We start from the raw sequence: 8,136 nt of genomic DNA, 5'->3' as shown, positions 1-8,136 counted from the left end.
TCCCACGTACTCTATCTGGCATTATGACAGGTCAGTGAATGTTAGATAGAAGAGACAGAAAGAAATGAGGTAAAAGCTTTAAAGGTGGCTAGGAAAAGTCTTTGACTCCTTATCACCTTCTCATTAACATCTGTCTTCTCCATCAGTTTGCAGCTTATCTAGATACATTAGATTGGCTGGTGGGATGACTGACTCATTAAGGTGAATATACTCTTTCCACCAAAAAAGCAGAAGGTGATAAATAAAATGTTTACCTTTGTGGCCATGATAATCATTCTCCCGGTGTTGCAGGGACAGGGCAGAGAATCAGGCGCCATGACAGGCAGTTTTGTGGTGTTAATATTATTTGAAACAAAAGTAAGTAGGGAGAAAAATTCTACCTTCTTATTTCAAATTTAATACTGTTGGTGTGATCTCATAATTCCAAACTACTGTATTAGGTAAATAAACTCCCCTAAAATACAGCTGCTTTGACAGTTCTTGCATTCTGTTGGCTTGTATCTAATTTACTTTATTCCCATTCAATTTGTAGAAGAGACTCTTGCAAGTATTTCCCAATAACTTTTAAATTTCTACAATTGCTGAGATAGTGTCTCAGACAAAGACCTATAGGGCTGAAATAAAAATAGTGAAGGGTTCAAGATGACATCATGTTTTATGAACACAAGACGTGACCACAAATAACCTACAATAACCTTTAAAATTAGTTTTTTCCTGACTTCATAAAACAATATTTTATTTGGCAGGCCCTTATTGGCAAGCACTTTGAACAGTTCTATTTGTTTTCTGTAACCAGGAAGACACAACCAGTGTTTTCACATAGGTTTCCTCAGTACTGTGGTTTTGCCATTTTCTGCCTCTTTATTACTGCCTGCTGCTGTTGAATATTTTTCTTTGGGATGTTTATTAAGAACAAGGATATGAATTAAAAAAACCCCAAACTTTCCTTATAACAGCACCGGTGAGTTTCTCCCACTATAATATTACTGTATCAAAAACACAGAAATAGATCATGGTATCTAGAATGATCTGGTTGCTTTAAGTCTAAAGTTATGTAATAACATACAGCTGGCTACATGTATATTATGAGAAACTGAAGGAAATCAGCCCATATGTCCTTTGATGCATTAACCAAGACCAAGGTTTAGAAATCCACCATAACTTGTAACACCATATGAAATGGAGGAAGGGGCTTAGCCAATCACTGAACTAAATAACAAAATAAAATCTAAGTGTTCCAGTTAGAGTAAATTAGAAATGAACATCACAGAGTGCAAGAAATGCTCCTGATTTCTTATGGGATTTTACCTGGGATTAGTTGCTATTTCGTTTCACCATCACCAGTTGCCCTGGTTGTGAGAGCCACAACTTGAGATGTGTGTTTTTCATAGCACCACCTGTAACTGAATGGGATTGCGCTCTGTATTTGACACTGCTCAGGCTTTTGTTGTTTTCAGTTGTGCTGTTATGGAAAAATGGACCATTTTCCCACCACATCTGTGGGAGTAGTTGTTATGCTGCTCCCGGTGCCTTAAATATGTAATTTGGGGTTTTGCAGGGGTTTTTTTCCTATTCTTAAGGAAAAGTCTCTATAAGATTTTTATTCAGTATATTTTGAATTAAGAAAGAAATTCAGTCTGCAATCCAAATTGCACCATTCAGCAAATCCCATCCCCCCAGTGTTTTGTATATTTGAGCAGGGGCCATGCAATTAAGATGAGCTTTTCAGCTTCTGTAGACAGTTTGGACTTCCTAGTAATCCCTCTTTCTTCTGTACAGTATGAAGCTTGAGTGAATAAGGAAAATTCCAATAATTAAACTTGCTCTATTGACCTAACCAAAATTAACTGGCTATGCAACAATGTAGCTGTCCATGTAAAAACAGGAAGTCAGATTTCCCCAAGTAACCCTTATTCACCATGAGAAAAACAGCTGGTGCTCTCCCTTTACATGTGAGTGTGTGGGGCATGGATAAAAGATGTATACTTCTGATGTCCTCTCTTTTAAAAGGGTGTGGTTTTTTTTCCAGTAGAAGTTTTCCAGCACTCAGTTCCTGAGAGGTAGGGCCCCAAGACAGTCTGGTCAAAATAGTTAGAATCATATCTTTGTAAGGAGAAGTCTGTGAAAACGAACAAAGAAGCCACATTAGTATAACATGAATAATCCTCCCTGACCTCCAAAGAGAAAATAATAAAGGATTTATTACACTTTTTTTTTCTCCCTAAGAACAAGTAATAAGAAAAATCCTCCTTACAACAACAATAATGACTGTTTCAGAATCAGAGCTTTTGTGTCACTGTTTTTCAGTAGTTACGCTACATTTCTCCCAGTACACTGCTGGGAATTTTTATTTTTTATTTTGCTACGCATGCTCGCACATCTGCTCCACATGTGTGATCAGCAACTGGATTTTCTGAGCTGAACGTCCTGTTAAATGGACAGAGTGGGCAGATCATTCCTTAGAGAGCAGAGAATCTGCCTCTGGTGGATTGCCGCCAAATGCAATGGTGTAATAAAGAAAAGAAAGCTGCTCATTCGGATTGCTCTGAAATGAACTGTGTCCTCTCCTAAAATACCATCTGGTTAGGATCCCTGGAGGCACAGTCCAACACACCTAGGTCTGGCAGTCTATATGTTTGATGGCTGTAAATATCTCTGCATAGGTCGACTGGAGGGAAGGCAGGATCATTAAGAATTAGAAGAGGTGAAACAATTGTACTCTCATTCCCTTTCACGCACCCAGACAAAATTACACATGAGGGCTGTGGAGGTGATTGTACTTTCTGTTGCTGAAGCTGACAGCTAATCTTTAAAAGAGCTGTCTTAGGCTTCAACTTTCTATGTATTGTCTAAAAGCTTTGTTTTCAGCCAGTGTAAACCAGCAGCAGTCTGGACTGATCATCTCTCTTCAGATTTGGCCCTCAGTGCATTAATCAAGAATTTATAGTAAACTGTATAAAGGAGATTGAAGTGAGCCTTATGGTACGTGTGCAAGGAAATCCAGCTTCCAAAAATCAAATCACACCGGGGACTGATAACAGATATACAAAGTAAGCGGAGAAATTAACAGATGCTTCCCAGTTTGGGCCATTATCACCAATGAAACCCAACTCATATGGTCCATAGGTCACATTAAAGAGTGTGCTGCAGATGAATTTGGCTCTTTCCTGATGCTGGCAAAATTAAGATTGTGACTGCACAGTGCTGGATCTATCCTGAATACAAGTTGATTTTCTGAAGTACTATCAGTGCTGCTAAAAGGATCCCTCTGTGAATTTAGCAGTTAGTTCTGCAACCAGACAAAAAAATACTATCACACTGCTTTAATCCATCTCTGTAATGGATGTCCTGTAAAGTAGGAAATGTGACAGTTCCATTCTCAAAAAACCAAGTACTTCATTTTAATTTTCTTCTTAGTCTATATCTATCCTGATGAATTAAACAGGGTCTGGGAACATTCCTGGGCACTGCATTATGATCATCTATGGTGTTAAACAGCTAGGCAAGATCCTAGCACCCTCAAGGCTGCTGCCAACTACCCTTCAAACCACTCCCAGGCACAAATCAGAAGCAGGGGATTTCCAGAACCATTCCCAATAGGCAATTTGCAAGCAGCCACCCAGTTTTGAAGGTTAACACTGTTTACTAGAGCTGAGCTGGCTGCTCTGTGCTTGTTGGCATTGGTTCCTGGGAACACTCTGGGAATGTCTCAGCTGCCCATCCATAGCCCTGGACAACTCTCACCAGTGAGACTTTATTTTAAGCAGGGGCAGTTTTTCAGGCAGCTTTTTTCTGCTTGGGGAGACCATTTTCTCTGTAAACAAGCCCAAATTATAAAACTCAGGAGTTATTTCCAGGGCTTCCCTCTGCAGCTACCACTTGACAGGGTTTTGTTTCTGTGATCGCCCTGGAAGCTGTTGGGTGACCAAGCCCCTGAAGTAGTGTCACTGATGGGGTGGATCTCAGCCTCCAGCTAATGCAATCACGCTGCCCTATTGAAACCACCCTAAAAACATTTTGGTTTGTTTTTCCAGAGGTGTTTTAAAATAGCTAGTTGTTGGTTATATTGTGACTTCCTATTGTTCTTGTTTATCCATCTGCTTGTAATTGTGCTGGATTAGGTTCAAGATGATTTTTAACTAATTTGAAATCATTAATTTGATTATTGCTTACCACCCAGCAAAGAAATGGCCAAAACCCAGGATTCTGCTTTTGCAGGGCTTTTCAAGAACTTGGATTCAGCTCAAATATAAATGAATTATTATTATTATTATTTTTCAAATTTCTCTTGACTTAGACATTACAAAAAATTGCATTAGAAACAATGACAGAGGGTGTATCGTAAAGAAATTATTCCTTTGGCTCAAGTTGTATTTTAACTATGAAACTGAGAAAAACATCACTTTCACTAACAGCTGTCCTGGCTTATTGGCTCTCAGACCAGGTATTCTAGGGAAAGTCTCTTGTTTAGTTGGTACTTTCTGAGCTTCCCTGCATGAAGCTGCAACCTGGCAGGAATTCCTGAACTGACCAGCTTCCAGTCCCATGGAGGGCTTTGTCTAAGCCCAGTGCTTCTAGGCTCCAAGTACCAGCTCCAGGGGCACTGGGTGCAAAGAGCCGGACTAAGGGTCAGGACTCAGAGGGCTTCCAGCCAGCTGGGAATAAGCCCTGGTGCACAAACCTGTGAGGCCAGTGGCGTTCAGCCTTGACTTCCCACTGCTCAGGGTCTCAGAAATGCAAGGTCTTTGATGTTCAGCATTTTGGAGTCAGTGAACCAGTTTTCTTCAATTGACAGTTTCTGATAGACCATTTCATGTGATAATTTCTGGTAGAAATTAGTGGAATAGATATAGGGTAGAAAAGAAAGCTGTGAATGGATCTGTTTATTAACTAATGACTATGATTAATTAGTAGCATATAAAAAAGCTGAACTCCTAAACCCAGGAGAAGGTTTTTCAGTTTGGCAGTTGGAGATGGCTGAGGAGGGGGTTTAAATGTTTTCAGCCAGACCTTAGATTAGGTTCAGAATAAGGCAGGATGCATCTAAGGAAATCATACTTGCAAAATAACATTATTTAAGTAATATAAAGAGCTCCCCTACTGTTTCAAATGTAGACCCTATCTTGATCAATTATTGTGTACAAAAAGATGATTCAGTAAATAGCTAGTTGAAATGGGACAGGAGCATTAAGACATATGCTGAAAAAGAAGTTGTCATTCATTATCTAAATCACGGTGACAGGGTAATAACTAACGATGAAGTGAAGACATTTAGGTGATGAACTAGATGACTCAGAGCCCACTATTTGAAATGAACCCATTTTGAACTTTGGTTAAGTTTATTTAGAGGTTTTCAGTATTTTCTGTTTTTCTTCCTGCCTTTTGGGGTTCCCATTGATGCTCAGCCTTCTCCTCTGTTCCCCACAATCTCTAATCTCCCAGGAGTGAGGTTTCCTTGTTAGTGACCACAGCATCACATGGCAGCAACAAGGCTCCTGCCGCAGCTGAGCTGGGCAGAACTGCTCACACCTGCCTGTGCTAGCAGGGTTCTGTAGTACATTCTGCAAAGCTAACTTGGGGAGGATGGCAGCAAAGAATCATTTGGAAGTGTACATGAGAAATACAGAGCTGGTTTGAACAGAAAGGATTCCTTGCTTGAAACTTTCCTTATCAGCTGAGCAAGGCACTTTGTCCGACGTGACAATACTTTTCCTCATTGTAAGACAGCAGAACTGAAAAACAGTGATTGCCTGTACAAAAACACTGAATTTGAGGCTAATCATTTCACCCACCTTGGGAACTGATCTGCTGCCCTCTGAAGACCTGAAAAGTCTTTCTGCTAGCTCAGGTGGGTTTTTGGATTCGGTTCCCTGTATAGGTACAGCAGAAAGCCCATAACCAAGCAAATAAATCTTCATAAAATCAAAGTATTCTATACTTCATAGTTCTGCTATAATACATCTAATAATTCAATTTTTAGCCATTTTATAGGGTCACATAAAGAAGTTCAAAGGGATATGGAGGAAGACATAGAAAGCATAGAGTCCTGCCTGATATATAGACTTGTTTTAGCACACTTGGTGGTACAAAGGCAGAGCTCTTCAGAGCCATGCAATAAGCCATGGCAGCTATCTTACACTCTACCTGGCATATGGCTTTCTAGCTCTCACAAAGCTTAAGAAAAGGACTCAGTAATACAGTACTGTGCCATACCACATCACACACCTCCTCATTTTGCAAATACTATGACAGGATTATGGACTGGTGAGAGAAAAAAAAACTACTACTGGGGAAAAAATGTTTGCGGACTTTGTCTGTTCAGTGTTGTCAATACAGTTTTTAATTGCCTCAGCAAGTAGTCGTTAGGTGAAAGATAACAGCCTGCCAAGTCTAGAGAGTAAATATTTTGTGTTGGTCCACCCACAAAACATTCAAGTAAGAAACTAGAGCTTATTCAGTGTAACTCAGGTTTAACTGTCTCATTTTCAACATAGTTCACTCTTCATGGCATTTCAAATCCTGGTTTCTTCATGTTTGTTCTTGGCCTCCTGAACCTTCCTGCCTGCTCTTTCATGTTTGACATCTGGCTTAATCAGACTTAGGTTATCATTATATTTGTGAACATGTCTGATGAAGGTGGCTCTTTTATTACTCACCTGCAGTCTGGTTTTAAACATTAACATCTTAAATGTTGATAGGTTTTATTCTCATTCCCCAAACTGCATATTGTTTACATGTGTTTCTCCTAGGCATATAATATAGATATTAAAGTGCAAACAAATACACATATGCATATATTTGCATCCACACAACATACATTTTATATATAGATAGATAGATATGTGCATACTATATATAATGTATGCAATCTTTGTGCATATTTTTCTTACTAGGATTTGGCTCTAAATGTGAGTATTTCTTCAATTATCACAGCACCTATTGATGTATCTGTGAGTTTACTTAACAGTCAGAATGGACTTGCATCAACAGTAAAGCAGCCCAGAAGCTCAGGGCACCATGTAATTGATGGCCTTTTCCACATGCAGTTGGTAAGTGAGCTGTACCAGGTGGAAGAGGACAATATAAAAATGAGAAGAAAAAGGTTTGTCTCTGATATTATAGAGTAAGGGAGGAAAAAAATTAAGGGTGCAGACAATATTGTTCTAGGAAATAGAAGAGGGAGTTTCCAGAGGAGGTTTCTGGTCTTCTGTGGAAACTGGGGTCAGTGAGATTTTTCAATTCAAAGAAGATCAGAAAAAGGTAATCTGGGGTAGGAAAGAGTCCTCTCACAGGAGAAGCACACCTGAAGCTCATGAAAGTATGGGGCTGGAGAGGATGGATTTGAGACTGACAATAGCTGCCTATGAAGGGAAGAGGAATTTTGCAGCTGGTGTAGCAGAAGGGAGTTTGGCGAGCAGGACATGCAGCTGAGGCTGAGATACAATCTGGAAATGAGACCAGCTGACCAGGAGTTGCCAGAAGGCTTTCACCATTCTGAGAAGTGTGTGCAGTGGTAAGTGCTGGCAGTGGCCTCTTCATTCTCTCCCTCTCTGATGCATGTCCCTGAAGCTACTGTTAGTTTTTACCCCTGAACTGTGCATAGATCTCTAAAGTATGGAAATCTCTACAGTGTGGTTAAGTCAACCAAAAAAACGTATAAGCCTTTATCTTAAGACTTTTTTTCTTCTTGGAGCAAAGTAACCTGCTTTGAGATTACTGTAGCTTGTACGTGAGAATTCAATCCTGCTCCACTTCAGAAGACAAGAGTGCAATGGTTTTTCTAGCCACTACTGAGCTATATAGTTTCTTCGTCTCCATCCCTCAGGAGAAATCTGATAAAGTATCTTGGACTATTTGTCAAAACTTCTGCTTTTGTTATCCTTTCAGACCTGAGAAACTGGCCAAAATTCAAGGGGTTTGGACTGTTCCAAAGTGGAAAGACTGGTGCAGGAATCAATACTTCTCTCAAACAATTTTGTACATTTACAAGGAATGGACTGACCCTCTTTTCCTAAGGAGAAAAACCACAGTTATTCACCACATCAATGTCCTTCTAAGTTACCTCCCCAGGAGGACCCTCTCCAGGCTTTTCAAGGTTGTGCAACTAGCTATTTGTTGGTTTCTGCTCCTTTCCCT

Source organism: Haliaeetus albicilla, chromosome 2 (genome assembly GCF_947461875.1).
Source record: "Haliaeetus albicilla chromosome 2, bHalAlb1.1, whole genome shotgun sequence".
NCBI classification, from domain to species: Eukaryota; Metazoa; Chordata; class Aves; order Accipitriformes; family Accipitridae; genus Haliaeetus; species Haliaeetus albicilla.
This window is presented reverse-complemented; position numbering follows the sequence as displayed.